General features: G+C 37.7%; 1 protein-coding gene across 1 annotated transcript in view; it reads right to left on the bottom strand.

Moving 5' to 3' along the window:
• The window catches only part of ZRANB3 (zinc finger RANBP2-type containing 3), a 210225-nt gene extending 188902 nt beyond the window's left edge, over positions 1-21323 (bottom strand). Inside the window, exon 1 of the mRNA XM_043997541.1 lies at positions 21219-21323. The gene's annotated coding sequence lies outside the window, so the exon portion shown is untranslated. The remainder of the gene's footprint in view (positions 1-21218) is intronic.
• Positions 21324-21333: the final 10 nt, after the last annotated feature.

Genomic DNA, 21333 nt, shown 5'->3' with positions numbered 1-21333 from the left:
CTCTAAAATCATGATACTTGTATTGATATGTATGTTCTTAATATATACACATTATACAAATTTATATGGATTAAACCTTTTTATGGGAGTTGAAGAAATATTTAAGAAAAGCACATGTAGATACCTGAAAAGCAAGTATTTCTCTGATCATAAACATATGACCTAATGTCTTCACTTTGGTTTCATTACTTAACTAAACTTCTATCTATAAATCAAAGAGAAAAAAGGGTCAAATTTATCATATAATTTAGATAGACCAAAGCAAAAAGTGTGTGAAAATCTAAGATTCAATTGAAAAGGAAATTTCTTTTTAAGTTATGGATTGCTGAAAGGATAAAAGGCTCTGCTTTATCTACTTTTGTACTAAGAGAATTAGGATCAGCCTTGAATATCTTAAGACAACTAAAAAGCAGGCACACAACTAAAAAAAGGGAAATGATGAAGTCTCCAATTAGGCATAGGAGAGAAGAGAGGTTAGACAAGAATAGCTTGTGATTGTATGGTACTTTAGGGGTTTGGGGGGAGGGGGGTTGGTTATGTTATATACATTATTCCCTTTCCTTTCCTTTTTTAAAAATAAAGATTGTTATTTAAAGTTTTGAGTTCTAAATTCTATCGCTTAATGTTTTGCAAGACTACACATGTATAACTTATACTGAATTGTTTGCCTTCTCAAAGGAGGGTTGGGGAGGAAGGGAGAGAATTGGAACTCAAAGCTTTTTAAACGGATGTTAAAAATCGTTTTTACATGTAATTTGGGAAAATAAAATGCTAAATAAAAAAAATTTTAAAAAGAAATTCTATCCCTCCCTCTCTCCCTCCCTTCCCCCCTCCCTGAGGTGGCAAACAGATATAGGTTATAGATGTACAGTTATGTAAAACATTGCCATATTAGTAATTTTGTATGAGAAAAGTCTAATAAGGGAAAAGATGAAAGAAAGTGAAAATAAGCATGCTTCAGTCTGTGTTCAATCAATATCAGTTGTTTCTTTAGAGGTGGAAAGTATGCTTCATCATTATTCCTTTGGGATTATCTTGGATCATTGTATTGTTGAGAACAGCCAAGTCATTCACAGTTCTTCCATCATACAATACTGCTGTTACTGTGTACAATGCTCCCCTGTTCTGTTCACTTCACTACAAATCAGTTCATACAAGTCTTTCCAGGTTTTTTCTGAAATCATCCTGCCTGTCATTTCTTATATCACAATAATATTTCATTACAATCATATACCATAGCTTGTCTAGTCATTCCCCAATTGATGGACATCCTTTTGATTTCCCATTCTTAGCCACCACAAAAAGAGCTGCTATGAATATTTTTGTAAAATAGGTCCTTTTCTCTTTTTTTGGATGTCTTTGGGATATAAACCGAACACTGGTATGCATACTTTGGTAGCCCTTTGGGCGTAGTTTTGAACTGCTCACCAGAATGGTTGGATCAGTTCACAACTCCACCAACAATGGATTAGTGTTCCAGTTTCTCCACAACCCCTCCAACATGCAACATTTTTCTTATTCCCTTTCCTTTTTTTTTTTTTTTTGGTGAGGCAATTGGGGTTAAGTGACTTGCCCAGGGTCACACAGCTAGTAAGTGTCAAATGTCTGAGTCTGGATTTGAACTCAGGTCCTCCTGAATCCAGGGCCAGTGCTCTATCCACTGCACCACTTAGTTGCCCCTCCCTTTCCTTTCAAAGACCTTATCTAATGCTTGCAGTCCTGGTGCTGATATTTAGCTATAAGACCACTGGCAAATCACTTAACCTAAGAATCAGGTGCACAGTAGATAGAATGCTGGACCTGGAATCAAGAAGACCTGAGTTCAAATTTCATCTTAGACTCACAAGTTGCGTGTGGTCATTGGTGTGTGTGTGTGTGTGTGTGTGTGTGTGTGTGTGTGTGTGTGTGTATGTATGTATGTATGGGAGGAGGAGTAGTGGTAGGGAGGTAAGACAATTTTTGTATATCTCAGTTTCCTCATCTATAAAATAGGATAATAGTAGCATCTATCTCTCACAAGGTTGTAAAGACAAAATGAGATACCTCTAAGCACTTATCAGACCTTAAAGTTAGATAAAAGCTAGCTAGCTATTATTACTAAAAGCATTTTGCAAAACTTAAAGTGATAAATAAATGCTAATATTATTCATTATTATCATCATTATCATCATTATCATTACCATAAAGAAGCAGCAGCTAGGTGATATAGTGGGTAGAGTCCAAGGCCTAAAGTAGGAACACCCATCTTTCTGAATTCAAATTTGGCCTCGGATACTTACTAGCTATATGATCCAGGACAAGTCACTTAACTCTATTTGCCTCAGTTTCCTCATCTACAAAATGAACTAGAGAAGAGAATGGCAGATCACTCCAATCTCTGCCAAGAAAATTCCAAAGGAGGTCATGAAGAATTGGAGATGACTGAAAATGACTGAATAACGACAAGAACCATAATTCTTGCACTATCTATACATCGGGGGTTTTGTGAGGAAAGCTGTAAATCCTAAAGCACTACTTAAATCTGAATAATTATCATAATTACCATTATTAACAAGATTGACCAAGAAAGGCATTATGATGTGGAGGACCAAGTAATGAGATTAGTATTATAGGAAATCAACAGAGCAGAACACAAAGAATAGAGAGAGAACGGGTACAATTATTGCTCCAGAGACAGAATATTATGGCGGGAAAGCCTGGCTTTGGAGTCAGAGGGCCTATGTCCAAATCATGGCTCTGCCAATTACCTGTGTGACCTTGGGCAGGTTCTTATCTTGGGCCTCAATTTCCTCATCCATAAAATGAGAGGGTTTGACTAGATGACCTCTAAGATTCCTTCCAACTCTAAATCTATGATCCTGAGAGTAAATCAGTCTTTCTGCCCAAGTTGGGCCTTTTCCCAGATGGCAGATTTATATAAGAGGGTCAGTGAGATCAGTCCTCACAAAACTGCAAGCACAGAGCTAACAAGTACAAGCCAAGAAGAGAAGGTGTCAGGCATGATCTCGTTGTCAAGGCAGCACAACTAAAGGGGTCTGAGGTCCCTTGTCTAGTTATTTTCCCTCACATCTGCATAATCCTAGTATACCACTTGTTCCCTGGATGGACCCAGGAATCCTGGGGGGATATGCAGATGTCCTGCTAAAGGTATTTCAAGCATTAACTGTTGAGCTACTAAAATGCTTCAATCTCAATCTCTCTCTCTCTCCCTGTCTCTGTCTCTGTCTCTCCAGCTTAGCCCTGTACTACATTGATATCTTCAGCTCAGTGGTAGTAGAGGACATTCTGGAGATACCTTTGCATGTAGAGCACCATGTAACAATTACACATAGTGTAAATCACCTGAGTTCATATCTACTTTCTATCACTTGTTTGTGACCTTATGCAAGCCACTGAACATCTCCAAACTTCAATTACTTTATGTATATATTGAGATATCATTACTTGCATGACTAACCATATAGAGTTTTCTGAATTCTAGAATACACAGTCCTAGGAAGCATGGAGCAATGGTCAAAATTACTGGATATTTAAGTACAACTACTCTATGAGTGGGGCAACTAGGTGGCTTTAGTGGATAAAGGGCTGGGCCTGGAGTCAGGAATATCATCTTTCTGAGTTCAGGTCTGGCTTCAGACACTTACTAGCTGTGTGACCCTGGGCAAGTCGCTTAACCCTGTTTGCCTCAGTTCCTCATCTGTAAAAATGAAGTGGAGAAAAAAATGGCAAACCACTCCAGTATCTGCCCAAAAAACCCACAAATGGGATCACAGAATCAGAAGTGACTGAGCAACAATTCTATGAATATTCCGTTTTTTAACAAAAAATGAAATCTCATTTAATATGACTGAAATTAACATGGCAAACTGTCTCCAAATGATAATGAATAGAACATCAAATAATATCAAACAATTGATATGTTGTGTGCAAAGCCACATGTGAGTAATTACTCAATAAAAGCACAATTTGAAACTGTGTCAGTAGTAATAAATTCATAACACAGTGAGTTGTATACTTTCCACCATTTGAAGTGCATGAAGATAAATAATCTTTGTGTAGAAGTTAGATATACCATATCTATTCTATTTCTCAATGTTATTCATTTTGGTAAATACAAGAAAATAAGCTGGTTTCCCCCCAAAACTGAACATTTAAAAATAGAAATATAAAGTTTTCTAAATAAAATGTCATATTTAAATTTTATATAATTAAAAAAAACAAAACAATAACTTCATAATGGATAATTACATAAGCAGTTTGGAAAGAAAACTATGTAGCACAACTAAAAAATACTCCAAACAAAAATAAGAGGGTCAACTGAAATAACAGAAATACAGAAACAAAAAGCAAAAATCTCAAATCCAGAAAAAATGATCCTCTATATTTATCAGTGTGATTCACAATAACTGTTATTAATGGAGAGGAAAAACAACTGTGTTTACTCTGTACCAACGCTTTAGCCACAGATGACATAGAAATGAATACAGTGAGCTAAAAATCTTTAAAGTTTATATGAATGTTGGCAAGACAACAGAATTTATCCAAAGAAAATTTCAGGCTTATAGTAAGAAAAAAACAACAACCAACCCTTTCAAAAACCGTGTCTGACATTAAAAGAATTATTTGGACTGTATAAAATTGCTTAATGAATTTTTAAATGTCAAAAGCTTCATTGGATAAGTAAGTTATGGATGCTACAGGCAGCTAGTGATAGTGTCAAAATAATGTTGAGGAAATCCTATGAAATGGAGTTTCAAATGAACCCACTTTCAGTGGTAAGAAGAAATGGCTATGTCTGAATATCATAGTGATCAATTCATTCAGAAACCACAAAATCTTAATCCACACTGTATCATTGCTATGGATACAGCTTTTAGAACTCTAGCAAATAGGAGTGGTGACCATGTATGAAGGATGTAGAGTGAAGTGAGCAAAACCAGGAGAACAATCAGTACAGTAATGATAACATAGTCAAGACAAACAACTTTGTAAGTCTTAAGCACTATATGTTGCCTTAAACATAGTAGGCATTTAATGCTTACTGACTAACCAATGATGAAGCATTCTACCCACCATGTGACAGATAAATGATGTACTCAAGATGCAGAACAAAACATACATTTTCAAACACAGCTAATGTGGGAACTTGTTTTGCCCCACTGCATTATTTGTCACGAGAGCTGGCCTTTTCTTTTTTCCAATGGGGGTAGGGAGGAGGGGAGAGAAGAGGGCAGGGGAAGCTGAGAGGACAGGGGTAGGTAACAAAAAGAAAGAAAGGACAGACACTGAGGCATTTTTTTTTTTAATGCAGAGAACAGAAAGTATAATCAGGATAGCTTTTAATGGCACAGGTTGAATTTATAAACTTTTTTGTTTTTAAAGCAAGTTGTACATGATAAAAATCTGCAGTTTTCTGTATAATCCTCTTTCTCTATTTGACTATGTATATGGATATGCCCCCTTTTTTTGGTGTTTAAGTACAGAATAAAAATATAATCAAATAAGAGGTCTGCTTCCTCTTCTACTACTACTACTATTTTTCAAAGAGCCCCCAACATGCTGATTCCTAGTATTATTTCTAGGGTTTGGTAACAGTGCTTTCAGGGTGTTTAGTCATAATGCTAAGTGCTATTGGGTGAAATTATGAAAAAACCAAACTTGTAAAAAATGTAAACTCTAGCAATTTGAAATGACATAAAAAAGAATAGATTCATCATAGTTGGTTTCTTTTTTCCCTTTTTGTATGGACGCAATTTTAAAAGCCAGGTTCCTGTTCTAAACATTTTATTTTCTATTAAACCTGAGAAGATGGTCATTAAGTATTTCACCCTCAAAAGATAAATTTGTCATTTTTCAGTGCTCTTGGGTAGTACCAAGTGTGGTAAAAATTATTTGTGGTATAGACAGCTTTTGAAGGACCTCCCCTTTTGGGGGAGAAAAGATTGAACGCTCCCTGAAGGAAGGTTAAAGGGCACTTCCGGAATGCTAAGCTCTTGAGGCACTTCTAGAAAGCTGGGGACTGAGGTCCTGGTGGCACACGAGCAACTTTAGACTGGCGGGTTGTTCAGGTTGGTGAGTTACTTACTGAAAACCCTAAATTCCTTTGAATCAGCTTAAGCTAAGTTTAGAGTTAAGAGCATTTCTCTGTATTTCTATTTTCCTATTTCCTTATCTTTTATTTTTATTAGTTTTACTTTTGTTGTTTAATTAATTCCCAAGTAATAAAATCTGATCCTTTTGTCAACTAAAGCTTAGAGGCTCCTTTCTTATTGGCCTGGGAGAAATATCTAAAAAGGGCAATTCAGAGGGGAAGTTAAACCTAAAAAGGTCCCTCATATTTCCGGGACCCCAATATTAAGGCGAGTCACCCAAATAACGCTCTGTATATCAAATTTTGGCCCTCACACAAGTAAAACTTAGCCAGAGCACTGCCTTGTACTTGCTAGCCTCAACTCAGAACTTTCCTCTCTCCTTTTGTCAAGTGATTCTGGTATACTTTAAAGATTACATATAGCTATTTCACAGGAAGGGGTATGATATAAGTTAACAATGTAAAACTAAGTAAAAGTTAGTTTTATTAACAAGTGGTCTTCTTCTACCATTGAGGAAGCAAGGAGGCAGAGGCACAGATAGCATTCTCTACCAAGATTCCTAAAATGCAGAAATATGAAATGAGCATAAAATATTTTGGTTTATGTATTCATTATGAACTTCTGCTTGATACCACCTGCTTAGCAAATAGCTAAGTTGAAAGTTTATAAAAATCAGTAGTAAAGATTCATTACCTTATCATGTCCTATAAACATCATATGAGAAGATAATATCTCATTTCTACAGTATTTTACACAATAATTTACAACAGATTATGTTCACAATAACATTATGACAATAACCTAAAGGTGACCACACATATTAGATTTTACTCATCACACCTTTCATTACCTGAATTTTATAGCTAAGGAAACTGACAGCAAATGACTTTTTTCAAAGTCACACAACTAGTTAGCGTGAGCTAGGACTTCTGATTTCCAAAGTGTTCTTCCACTATATAAAAATGCCTTTTTGTGTTATATTTATTTCTAAAATTCACACTTTTTTGCATAACAACTGGCTGGATATTAACTGAAAGGTTTAAATAGTAAGTGAAAGTGTGAATCCTCATCTCTGACATCAATTAGTATTTGCTATTAAGAACAGAATAGGGGCAGCTAGATGGTGCAGTGGATAAAGCACTGGCCTTGGATTCAGGAGGACCTGAGTTCAAATCCAGCCTCAGACACTTGACACTTAACTAGCTGTGTGACCCTGGGCAAGTCACTTAACCCTCACTGCCCTACTAAAACAAAGAAAAACAAACAAACAAACAAACAAAAAGAACAGAATAAAAAGTTATTTTGCTTTCAGAATGAAAAAACAATAGTGTAAATGAGTAGGCATAGCTATTTAATTTGGGAGCTGGGGGCTGAAATAAAGCTGTACTCCTAATATTACAGTGTAATCTTTTAGTGTAAATCAAGCTCTACTGACAATGTCCCACCCAGGTAAAATAGGACAATTATTAAAAATTTGCTAAGTACAAACATAGTTGTTCCTACTTCAGGAATATTTATTTTTTCTATACCCACCTTAATCATTAAAATGTTCTGGTTTGAGTTGTTGCTTTTTTTTACTTATTAAGTCACAAATTACATGTTATCTCTGGGTTTTTTTTTTTCCTTTTTTTTTTTTGGTGAGGCAATCAGGGTTAAGTGACTTGCCCAGGGTCACACAGTTAGTAAGTGTCAAGTGTCTGAGTCCACATTTGAACTCAGGTACTCCTGACTCCAGGGCCGGTGCTCTATCCACTGTGCCACCTAGCTGCCCCTGGTTTGTTTTTTTTTTAATTCTTCAAATTTTGAGCAAAAGAAAAGATGTTTGTTCAAAGGAAGACATTTAAAGTCAACAATCATTTAAGCACTTTCCCCCTAGTAAGAATAATTATTAGAATAAAAGAAAATCTTCTAAATTTTCATTCTGCTGGCATGCAATCTCCCATCTTGCAAATGATTAATCAGCAATACCATTAAAGCTTATGAGCAACCTATGGCACTCCACAGAACTAGTGAAGTCTTAGAACTTTAGAGAAGGAAGCCCAACAAGGTGATTTACAGATGAAGATACTGAAACAGCTTGAATGACCTGTGTAAGCCTGACTGTTAAAATGCTGACAAAAGCAGGATTGGAATCCAGGTCTTTCAATGTGCAGCTCAATATTCTAATATAGCATGACAAGGAATAATTAAAGAATGGCCAGAGCTCTCAAGCACAGTGGTCCATAATCACTCTTCATAGTTTTGATCTACCACTATTTATTTTTCGACTACTCCCCCCACTCTGAAAAAAAACACCAAACAAACAGAATACCAAGATAATGGCTCAAACTGCAGGGGCTAAAGATATGACAATCAGTCATCAAAATGTTGAGCTTGTCATGTCTAATATATACTTTAAGGTTGAGTTACTAAATATTCACTTTCAGCTTGAAGAACATTAAAGTAGCATGGCCCCAGAAGCACCAATTCAGACAATTGTCAGGATTTATACAGGCATATAAGAAAATTCCTGAAGGAGCTGAGTCACCACAAAAAGCTATGCAGAGAATCAAGATGCAGGCCTGGCACAGAAAATCAAACAGCCTATTAACAGTTGATTTATTTTTGTCTCCATTGAAGCCAGATGAGGAAAACCTACATGAAGTACAGAGGTTAAAATCTGGATTACACATCGAAAAATTCACAATAACTAAAAAGTAACTTCCCATTAGCCTAGAGTAATTTGATCTTTGATTCCAGCCAAACTATTTGATACTTAACACTCACTGTTTTCATTGCTGAGATTGTTGCAGGTGGGAAACCTGACAGTCCCAACTGCAACTTGACACTGAAAGCATTCCAGAATTGTGGCAACTGATATGGCTCCTTTTCTGTCAGGCTCTAGTAGCTCCAACTACTTCAGAGTAATTTTATCACAATAGATAGCCTTAAAGACCATATCATTCCTCAGAGAGTTGGCACCACTAATAAGTGATTTGTAATAGCTCTTAATATTTACAAGGTGTGGAATGAGAGTGATTCTCCATACTACATACAAATATCAATTTATCTACATATAAACACCAATATTCAGGAAAGATCACTAAAAGACAAGATATTTTCTGCTTTATTTCAAATGCCTTAGTTATTGACACATATATATATATATTCCTTAATTTTTTTTCTAGAAGAAAGTTGGCTAATCAAGTGGTTTTTGTTTCTTCTTCAAGAATAACAGTATTGAAAATTTTCTTACAACAATAAATTCAGTATGATTTAAAAATCATATAAGGGAATAAGTTATCCAATTTGGATTATTGCCTGAAGGAAATCAAATATCAATAAATCAATTAACATTTATTGAGCTCCTGCTATGTTCAAGGTGAAGTACTGGTTAAAGAAGTGAGACATGGTCCTTGCCCTCGAGGTATTTAAAATCTCATTAAAGAAAGAGAACTATACATATATATACATATATAAATATACACATACACAAATATACATATACATACATCTTACATACTCACACTATAGATATAGATACACACACACACACACACATAAATACAAAGTCACTTACATGTACTAAATGCAAAGAAAGGTAATCCATGCATCAAAAAAGAAGTTGTCACAACTGTTCCTTAGTACAAGATCTCTAAGTCTAATGTTATGGCTTTTTTGATTAATTCCATTTTACAAAACTGTACTAAAGAAATTTAGGGGCAATTAGATGGCAGAGTAGATAGAGTACCAGCCCTGGAATCAGGAAGAACAGAGTTCAAATCTGGCCTCAGACACTTACTAATTGTTGGCAAGTCATGTACCTTGTTTGTCTTAGTTTCCTCATCTGCAAAATGAACTAGAGAAGGAAATGGCAAACCACTCCAGTATCTTTGCCGAGAAAACTCCAAATGGTGTCATGTAGAGTCAGACATGACGGAACAACAATAAAAAGAAATTTATATCTATAGAATAGATGATCCTGAACCATTACCTTCATCAAAATGTCTCATAAAGTTGTGTAGTTTCTAGATAGAATAAAAATTGCTCATGTTTCTATAGTAATTTAGTTCACAAATCATTTTCTTCAAATCAATTCTATGAGGCAAGCAACTGAAGTATACGTCTATTTTACAGGTAAGGAAACTGAGGCCTAGAATGAGAAAGTAACTTGACCAAGACTACAGGGCCATTAAATTATTATTTTTTCTTTCTTTTTTGGCAGGGCAATGAGGGTTAAGTGACTTCCCCAGGGTCACACAGCTGGTGTCAAGTGTCTGAGGCTGGATTTGAACTCAGGTCCTCCTGAATCCAGGGCAGGTGCTTTATCCACTGTACCACCTAGCTGCCTCAGGGCCATTAAATTATACCCCTATTAACTCAAACACATTAACTCCCCATTTGACTTCTTATGGTATTCTATTACTTCTGAAATCCTTTCCTTTTCAAATTCCAAGTGGTCCCACCCCAAAACAAGCTCTTATTAATTCATACCTAGATTATTTTGTGATCCATCCCCTAATGAGTCCTTCCCTTATACTACTGCCTACTGGATAGAATCTAATATCCAGCTTCAAGCCACTATCAGAATCCTGGAGATCAACAAGAATCTCTACAACATGCCTAGCAAAAGATACTCCATCTTTAGCTTGAAGACTACTATAAGTAAGAATGAAATTTGGTTCTTCCTGAGGCACTCCATTCCACTTTGGGAAACCAATAATTTAAAAGTTTTTCCTTACTTAGAGATTAATTTTGCCTCTGGAGGCAAAGGTAAATAACTCTTCCACATGACAACCCTTCAAACACCTGCAGCTACAACTCCCCAAATTCTTCTCTTCTCCAGGCTAAACATTAAAATGTCCTTTAAATGATTTTGGTATGGTATGGTATGGTATCCAGTTCTCTACCCAGCCTACTTATTCTAGATCAGGATTATATTTCAGGTTTTCAATGAACTTAAATGGGGGAGGGGGGAAAACTACATCTTTAATTTCAATAACTTCTGAACAAAACTTAGCATTTCCTTCAATTATTAATGAAGTCACAAAAACATTCTGAGAAGTGGTCATAAACCTCATCAGGTTGCCAAAGGTATTTTGAAAGTTCAAGGACCTTTATCATAGATGTACATGAACTTGTTATGCTACTTTACCTAAAATGTAGCACTCGGAGATAACACAGTTGTAGCCTAACTTTTGCAGAGTATGGTAGGAATGTATGATGGAGACACCATCTCACAGTCTGAGATCTCATTGGTTTTTCCTGCCACTGTCTTGTACAACTGACTTGTGATTCAGTAAAAACCACATATCTTTTTTCATGCTCACTGATGACTACCTATACCTCCTCATTTGTAATTGTAAAGTCTTTTTCTTTTTCTTTCTTTTTTTTTTTTGGTGAGGCAATTGGGGTTAAGTGACTTGCCTAGGGTCACACAGCTAGTAAGTGTTAAGTGTCTGAAGCTGGATTTGAACTCAGGTCCTCCTGACTCCAGGGCCGGTGCTCTATCCACTGTACCACCTAGTTGCCCCTGTAAATTCTTTTTCAAACCTAAATGTAGGACTTTATATTTAGCCCCATTAAATTCCATCTTATTAATTATTTTGTCTTATTCTAACTTTTCATGACCTTTTTTGTATAACTGCTACCTGACCTGATAGTTAATCCTCCCAAATTTGCATCATCTGTAAAAGTAATAAATATCCTATGTAGGGGGGATGGAGCCAAGATGACATAGGAAAGGCAGTGACTTGCCTGAGCTCTCCCCAAAACCCCTCCAAATACCTTCAAATAATGCCATAAGCCAATTCCTGGAGCAGGAGGATCCACAAAAGGACAGGGTGAAATAGTTTTCCAGTCAAAGACAACTTAGAAGATCAGCAGGAAAGGTCTATTGTACCGGGGTGAAAGTAGAGAGCAGTACAGCACAGGAGCAAACCTAGCCCTAGCAAACCAGGAGCAATGCCTTGGGAGCCACTGAATCAGCACCACCAGCAACTGCTTCTGGAACTCTTAGCCCACAGATGGTAATGGAGTCAAACAACTGGCCAGAAGGAGATTACAGGGGGCTCTTTGCCAGCACTGACGCAGGACTCTGTTGTTTTGCCCATACTCAGATCCAGGTCACAGTCTTAGATGGCCATTCCAGGCCAGGGAGGAGCACAAGGACACTAGAGCTTGCAGCCACAGTGAAGCTGGGCTCTGTTCATAGCTCCAGGGCAGAAAAGCAGGTCTGTGGTTGCTTGTAAATTGTGGTTGCACAGGCCAGAAGAGTAGTAAACATACCTCTCCTTAAATCATACCACCTGAGAAGAACCAAAAACTTACAAATTCCTGCACAAACCCCTGAAGATTGGGACATTGCATCCTCCATCCTGGAGGCAGTGCCCCACTTTAACAAAGAATTAAAAGTAAAAAAAAAAAAAAAACAGGCTGGGAAAATGAGCAAACAGAAAAAAAATTCTGACCCTAAAAAGTTTCTATGGTGACAAGGAAGATCAAAATATACCCAAAGAAGAAGATAACAAAGTCAAAGTTCCTACATCCAGAACTTCCAAGAAAAACATGAATTGGTCTCAGGCCACAAAAAGACTTCGAAAATTAAGAAAGGTAGAAGAGGGGCAGCTAGGTGGCGCAGTGGATAGAGCACCAGCCCTGGAGTCAGGAGTACCTGAGTTCAAATCTGGCATCAGACACTTAATACTTACTAGCTGTGTGACCCTAGGCAAGTCACTTAACCCCAATTGCCTCACTTAAAAAAGAAAGGTAAAAGAAAAAATGGAAAGAGATGAGAGTGATTCAAGGAAATCATGAAAAAAAAGTCAACAGCTTGGTATAAGAAACACAAAAAAATACTCAAGAAAATAAAACCTTAAAAAACAGACTAGGCCCAATGGTAAAAGAGGTACAAAAAAACTAATGAAGAAAAGAATGCCTTAAAAAGCCTAATTGGCCAAATGGAAAAGGAGATACAAAAGCTCTCTGAAGAAAATAGCTCCTTAAAAATTAGGATTAAGGAAACAGAAGCTAATGACTTTATGAGAAATCAAGAAACAATAAATCGAAACCAAAAGAATAAAAAAAAAATAGAAGGTAATGTGAAATATCTCACTGGAAAAACAACTGACCTGGACCATAGATCCAAAAGAGGTAATCGGAAAAGTATTGGACTACTTGAAAGCCATGATAAAAAAAAAAGCCTAAACATCATCTTCCAAGAAATTGTCAGGGAAAATTGCTCTGATATTCTATAACCAGAAGGTAAAATAGAAATTAAAAGACTCCACCAATCACCTCCTTAAAGAAAACCCAAAATGAAAATCCCCAGGAATATTATAGCCAAATTCCAGAGCTCACAGGTCAAGGAGAAAATATTGCAAGAATCCAGAAAGAAACAATTCAAGTACTGTGGAGCCACAGTCAGGATAACATAAGATTTAGCAGCTTCTACATTAAAGGATCAGAGAGCTTAGAATATGATATTCCAGAGGGCAAAGGAATTGCGATTACAACCAAAAATCACCTACCCAGCAAAAGTGAGTATAATCCTTTGGGGGGAAAATGGAAATGAAAGAGAGGACTTTCAGGCATTCCTGATGAAAAGACCTGAGCTAAATAGAAAATTTCTTTTTTTCTTTCTTTCTTTCTTTTTTTTTTTGGTGGGGCAATGAGGGTTAAGTGACTTGCCCAGGGTCACACAGCTAGTAAGTGTTAAGTGTCTGAGGCCGGATTTGAACTCAGGTCCTCCTGAATCCAGGGTGCTTTATCCACTGCGCCACCTAGCTGCCCCCTTGAATAGAAAATTTAACTTTCAAGGGGGCAGCTAGGTGGTGCAGTGGATAGAACACCGGCCCTTGAGTCAGGAGGACCTGAGTTCAAATCCGGCCTCAGACACTTAACACTAGCTGTGTGACCTTAGGCAAGTCACTTAACCCCAATTGCCTCACCAAAAAAAAGAAAAGAAAAGAAAATTTAACTTTTAAATACAAGACTCAAGAGAAGGATAAAAAGGTAAACAGGAAAAAGATATAAGGGATATTAAAAGGTTAAACTGTTTACATTCCTACATGGAAAGATGATACTTGGAGCTCATAAAACTTTCTAATTATTAGGACAGCTGAATGAAGTATATTTAGACAGAGGGCACAGGTGTGAGTTGAATATGAAGGGATAATATCTTTAAGAAAATAAAATTATGGGGTGAGAAAGGAATGCACTGGGAGAAAGGGAGAGGTGGAAATATCTCACATAAAAGAATCAAGAAAAAGCTTATACAGTAGAGGGGAAGATGGAGGAGGGGCCAGGAAGTGAGTGAACCTTACTCTCATCAGAATTGGCTCAAAGAGGGAATAACACCCACACTCAATTGGGTATAGAAATCTATCTTACCCTGTAGTAAAGTAGGAAGCGGGGAGGGGGTATGACAGAAGGGAGAACAAATTGGGGTAGGGGGCAGCCAGAAGCAAAACACTTTTGAGGGACAGGGTGAAAGGAGACAGAGAATAGAGTAAATGTCATGGTGAGGAAGGAGGGAAACAGCAATAGCAACTGTGAAAAATTTTTGAAGCACGTTTGTCTGATAAAGACCTTATTTCTCAAAAATATAGAAAACCGAGTCAAATTTATTAAAGAGCCATTTCCCAACTGATAAAGGATCAAAAGATATGACCTGTTTTCAGATGAAATAATCAAAGCTATGGTGGAAATTTATTTTGATTTGGGGACCCTACCTTTAGGCTGAGATTAGAAAGCCTTAGGCCCTCAGGGTCTCTTCTGTGTGGGAGGTGCTGGTGCCCCTCCCCCTCCACTTCAGCTGAGCCAAAAAGCCCTGTGGGCTGTACAAGTCGCCAGGTCAGACAACTGGGGGGAGGGATCCCCAGCTCCCTCCGCCCGGAACAAATCTATCCGAGAGATCCTGGGTTTGTTTAGGCCAGGCTCTGCCGTAGCCCTTGCCAAGGTCCCAGGTGCGCAGCAGGGGGCACAGACCCCTGGAGCCCTGGGTATGGTATACACGAGACACTGGAGTGTCCCCGTCCCCCCAGCCGCAGCCCTGGCTGGCGGATTAGCTTGGTGTGTATGGGGGTGCAAAAAGCCCCGAGATTTGAGTGGAGAAAAGGAAAATATATATAGATCTGGGAGTCAGACTTAGGGGCGAGGACGAGATTAAGAGAGCAGAAAGGCTGGAGAACTAAGAGACAGGGGAAGGCTAAAGGACTAGAAGTGAGAGGGGGAAGCCGAAGGACAAGATTAAGGAGGACTCCGGAGACTAGAGACATTAAGGGGGCTGACAAGACAGAGAAGGACACTGGAGCACTAAGAGAATGGAAGAAGAGGTCGGTGAGAGGGAAACACAGAGGTTCAGCGGTGGCACTAAGGAGAGGAAAGTTAGAAGCAGGGGGCTTTACAAAGTGAAAGGGGCTCGGAGTTAGAAAGTAGCTGAGCAGGGAAAGTGGAACATACCCTAAGGCAAGAGGCAGTTAAGGCCCTAATTGTATTAAAAAAAGTTCCAGGCAGGTGGAAAGAGACCTAGAACGCAGTCAGGTTGTACATTTTATTTCCCTATATTCTTAATTTTAAATAGTATCTCATAAATAAACTCTGCTTTGATTATTTAGTTAAGAGGCTTCTTAATATTTTGCTTATCAATTTTGGGAGTGGAGCAGTGTGGTGGAACTTTATAAATGGCCCACATTAAATTAATAGCAGTCAGCCAGTTAGTCAAAAGTCCCCAGATTAGTCATCCACAGATTAGTCCCCCCAAATTAGCCAAGCAAGTCAAAATATTTCTACATTTGAATGGTGACCATGAAGGGACTTATGGCCCAATTATAATTTTTCTAAACTTCTAATTTTTCATATAGTCATAATTTTTCATAAATCCAACCATATAATTTTTTCAGATTAGATATACTTATTAATAATTTTTTACACTATCTATAGCCATATTAAAAAAATGCTCTAACTCACTATTGATTAGAAAGATGTAAGTAAAACAATTCTGGAGTACTACCTCATACCTACAGGACTGGATAATAGGACAGCAAAAGGAAATGACAAATGTTATAGGAGATATAGGGAAAATGAGACATTGATGCACTGTTTGTGGAGTTATAAACTGATTCAAACATTGTGTAGAGCAATTTGGAACTATGGCCATAAAAATGACTATAAAACCATGCATACTCTTTGACCTAGCAATACCACTACAAGGTTGGTATCCTAAAAGAGATAAAACCCAAAGAGTTAAAGGGCCTACATGTTAAAAAAAAAAAATTATGGCAGCTCTTTTCTGTTGCAAAGAATTCAAAATTGAGGAGATGCCCATCAATTGGGGAATGGCTGAACAAATTGAAGGATGTGATTATGATGGAACACTACTGTGCTATAAGAAATGATGAGCAGGATACTCTCAGAAAAACCTGGAAAGATTTACTTGAGCTGATGCAAAGTGAAATTTATTCTATACAAAGTAACAGTAATATTGTAAGATGATCATCTGTGAATTACTTTACTATTCTCAGCAATACAATATAATGAAAAATGTGACCCATCTCCAGAGAAAGAACTGATGGTGTCTGAATAGAGATTGAAGCATATTTTTTTCAGTTTATTTTTCCTGAGTTTTTTGCCTGTCTTCTTTCACAACCTAATATAACATAGAAATGTTTTACATGACTACACATGGATACCTTATATTGAATAGTTTGCCTTCTTAAGAAGGGTGAGGAGAGGGAGGAAAGGAGAGAATTTGGAGCACAAAGTTTTAAAAACGGATATTTAAATTGTTTTTATATGTAATTGGGGAAAAATAAAATTCTAAATAAATGAAAAAAAGACTGAGAAATGAAATATAATTCAGTTTCTAATTTACTAATAAAGGCTTGCCCAAAATTTAAAATAAATAATTATCCTATCTTTGCTTTCATCCAAGTCATTGATAAATATATCAAACTGTGCAAGGCCAAGAAGACATCCCTGGGGCATACCACTAGGGACCTCCCTCTAAGCTTACAAAGACTCACTAAAGTCTATTTTTGGTGTCCAGTCACACAATCAGTTTCAAATCCACATATGTGCTAGATAATATTACCTAGCGTATATTTTTCCACAAAGATAACATGAGAGATACTGTCAAATGATTTTCTGAAATATAGGTTGTTGGGATCCCCAAGTCTAGACCATCCTCTCTCTTTTTACTCCTCTCTATTTACTATTAGGAGACACCCTATTTTGCAGAACTTAAGGCCCAGCAAGCAAGCAGTGCCCTGAGGTTGGCATAAAAACAATCCCTTGATCTCAGCCCCAGCAAAAACCCAGAATTGTTTCACACCAGCATCAGGTGGTCTCTGAGCTTGGACAAGCACCTATAGTATGCACCTATGTTCCAGTCATGAAATCCTGCTACAAATCAAACCTGTCTCATTGTTACTGTTACCCCTCACTAGCAGAGCTACAGTTCACGGCACAGCCATTGGTATAAGTATTGAGATTTGTTTACATTAAAGTGGGTCTCCTACTGGGGGGGGGGGGGAGGAGCTGGCACATATATGTCTAGGTTCCCTCCTCCAACAGAATAAAGAAAGCTTTTAGCTTATCAACACTGCTATCTCTTTGGTTTTATTTTGTTTTATTCTTTTGAGTTAACTGGTTTTGATAACCTGTGTGAGTTCTCTGGGTTTTTTTAGAGTTAACATCAGTTGCAGAGCTGCTGTGGCTCTTTGGTCATCTGGTCAGAGTTCACAAAGTGTACTATATTTCTTTCTCATGCTCTCTTTCTCTGAATATAGCTATAGATATATATCTATAGAGAAAGAGAGGGAGGGACAGACAGAGGGAAGAAGGGAGGGAGGTAGGCATCCTCCCAATCTACTTTCCTTGGAACCTTATCCAAAAAGGACACCAAATTAAAAATGGCGAGCCCTATTCTTGATAAACTTTTTTTTCTAACGAGGACACCATCATTCTATCACACATTAACAACTTTGGAGTTATTTGTCTCAAATAGCTCTCACCACCACCACCTCTATTGAATTAACTGCAAAATCTTGACCATCCTGTCTCTTAGTATCCCTTGCATATGTCTAAAATGGCTTTCTCCCTATATTTCAGGCCCTCATCACTTCCTGCCCAGATGACTGAAATATCATCAAACTTGTTTCCCAGCCTCAAATCTCTCCCTTCTCCAGTGCACCCTCTACACAGTGATTTTCTTAAAGTACGGGTTTGACCACATCATTCTTCTCCTCAAAAAACTCATGACTCCTTACTTCTAGAACTAAATACAAAGCCTTTGGTTTGGCTTTTAAAGTCCTTCATAAATTGGCTACAATCTACCTTTCCAGACTTCTTATATATTAAATCCCTTCATGCCCTCTATGGTCTAGCTACACTGACTTTCTTGCTGTTCCTCACAGAACCTTCCATCTTCCATTTCCATGCCCAGCATGCTTGAAACACACTTCCTCCTTATCTCTACTTCTTGGAATCCCTAGTTTCCTTCAAATTTCAGCTCAAATAGCCTTTTCTACTTGAAGCCTTTCCTAATTCTCTTAGTTGGCAATACCTACACCTCCCCGCTTTATTTTATATCTGTTTTTAATATTTTCTACATGAATTATAAGTATATATACAAAAGAAAGGCAAGATCCTCGAAGGAAGAGACTGTCTCCTTTTTCTAACATTGTGCCTAACACAATAATAATAAATGCTTACTAGGCTGAAATGAGAACCAAAAGGACTATAAAAATCATACTGGGGGGCAGCTAGGTGGCGCAGTGGATAGAGCACCAGTCCTGGAGTCAGGAGTACCTGAGTTCAAATGCGACCTCAGACACTTTAACACTTACTAGCTGTGTGACCCTGGGCAAGTCACTTAACCCCAACTGCTTCACTAAAATAAATAAATAAATAAATAATCATACTATTTCACTCTCATTTTCCAGATGAACATTCTAGAACATATTACATTTGTATAGCATTCCATATTTTTAAAAATTAAAGATGTAAATAATGAGTGTGGGAAGAATACTGAGAATAAGTACCATGTCAAGGCTTATCTCTTTTAACTACGACTTGTGGGAAAGTTATTGTCTCAATTACAACAGCAGTAAGTAAAGAATAATACATCTTATATAGTATTCTATCAGAAGGATGGTGTGAGGCTGTTACCCAAAGTATTCTCAAATTGATGCAGCTATACTGACACTAATTCAGGATGTAGAAACTGCCTGACAATCTCATGCCTTGGTCACTATTTCAAGAACTCTGGATTGGCATAAAAATAGACATATTTTTCTCCCTTCCCTATTGATTGATCCTTAAGACAAGAAGCTTAGAGACTGCATCTATAAACTGAAAATATTTGATATCTTGGGTTCATTCCAGTTCTAAAAGTCTTTAATTTTAGTTTACTCAACAATCAATGTCCTAGGAGATTGAATACTCAACATCCTCTGCCTTGATGAACTAACAGGAAAATATTTAAATAGGTTTACATCACATCAGTTAGGTATGAGCTTAAAGTCCATCGTGAGTTACTATATAAATACCACTGAGGTATCTGAGTGCAACATTGCATATGGAAGTTACAATACTACAGAAATAAGAGTTCTTACTTTCAATTCAGAAGTCTACAATCTATGGCAATTATGAAACATGAAGGAAATGAAAATAAATGCTAGCCTGGATCAAGGTACAAAAGCAGAAGGTATGTAGCAGAAACGTTTGGGGTAAGATACCACAAAGTGAAAGTAGTAAACACAAAAAACACGATGAAAGTCTCAAAAATTAATGGAATGTGAAAAAGGGAGAAGATTCCAGTGTTAGTTTTCTCTCCCCAGATGCATCATAAGATGAAGGGCAGAAAAGATGTCTGATATTAAAAAACAACAGTTTAGGTACACCCCATCTTCTAGGCTGTCTCAAGGAGACAGCAGTTAGCTTAAAACTGAAGAAGTCCTAAGGGTCAAACAGCTGAGTCAAACCACCACCAGGCCCTTCCTTACCATGACAAAGACTTTCATCCTATCCTCAAACTACATCTTGTATTTTTGTAGCTTTTCTCCTTCAAATATGTCTCAGGTTCACATTAACCTACTTCACCCACGTAAAAATTTTAGGGGAGCTGAGAGAAATCTTAGTGTTCATCAAGTCCAACACCTTCATTTTCCACACAAGACAACTGGCTTGCCCAAGGCTGGACAGGTAGTAAGTGGCAGAGATAGCATGTCCATGAACTCTGGCACTCCACAGGCACAGACCTCTTTCCACTGTTGTTATGCTGTATACAAAATTACTTTGTTTTGGACTTATCTGACAATTCACACTCAAAGACAGCTGGCTACATACATTGACCTCAGGCAAAATAATACCTGTAGAACACTATGTACTTTCTACAACACTGTTATATATATATATATTTGTGTATGTGTACATAAGTGTGTGTATATATATGTATGTATGTATACACACACACATGTTTTAAATGTGGAGACAGTTGGATGGAGGGCCAGGCTTAGAATCAGGAAGATGCTAAGATCTGTGACCTTAGCCAAGTCATTTAAACTGCCTCAGTTTTTTTCAATCATAAAATGGGAAACAATAACAGTGCCTAACTTCCAGGATTCCTGTGAGGATCAAATGTAAGTCCCTCATTGGCAAGGAATATGTTTTTGCCAGGGTACTTTTGGTTTTTTTCTGTACAGTACCCGAAAACTACCTAGCTGACAGTAATATTTAATAAATGTTTGATTGACAGGCCAGTAGGGTAGAAAAACATATATTATGTGTGACAAGTCTAAAGGGGAAATAGCAAGTATTTATATTGCTTTAAGGCTTGCAAAACGCTTTACAAATATCTTATTTTATCTTGACAGCAACCTCTGAAATCGGTGATATTATTATCCCCATTTTACAGTTGAGGGAACTGAGGCGGCCAGGTTAAGTGACTTGCCCAGAATCACATAGGTAGTAAGGGTCTGGGGCTGGATTTGAACTTAGGTCCTCCCGACTCCAGGTCCAATACACTCTACTGCGCAACAAGCCATAGCAATCCTGCCCCCGCCCCGCTTTCTTCCTTCTCCCGGAGAACAGTGAGACACTCTTCCCCCATATTCCCTACTAAGCCTCCAAAATCCCCTTCCAAACCTGGGCGGCAGCAGAGGAGGAGGAGATCTGCCCACCACGCTGAACTCAGGCCCACACCTGGCGGGGGCGGGGGGGGGGGGGGAGACACAGAAGCTCAGTCTCCCGCCACGGGTTT

Source organism: Dromiciops gliroides, chromosome 3 (assembly GCF_019393635.1).
Source record: "Dromiciops gliroides isolate mDroGli1 chromosome 3, mDroGli1.pri, whole genome shotgun sequence".
Taxonomy (NCBI): Eukaryota; Metazoa; Chordata; class Mammalia; order Microbiotheria; family Microbiotheriidae; genus Dromiciops; species Dromiciops gliroides.
The sequence above is the reverse complement of the archived record's forward strand: the minus strand, read 5'-3'. Positions and strand labels throughout refer to the sequence as shown.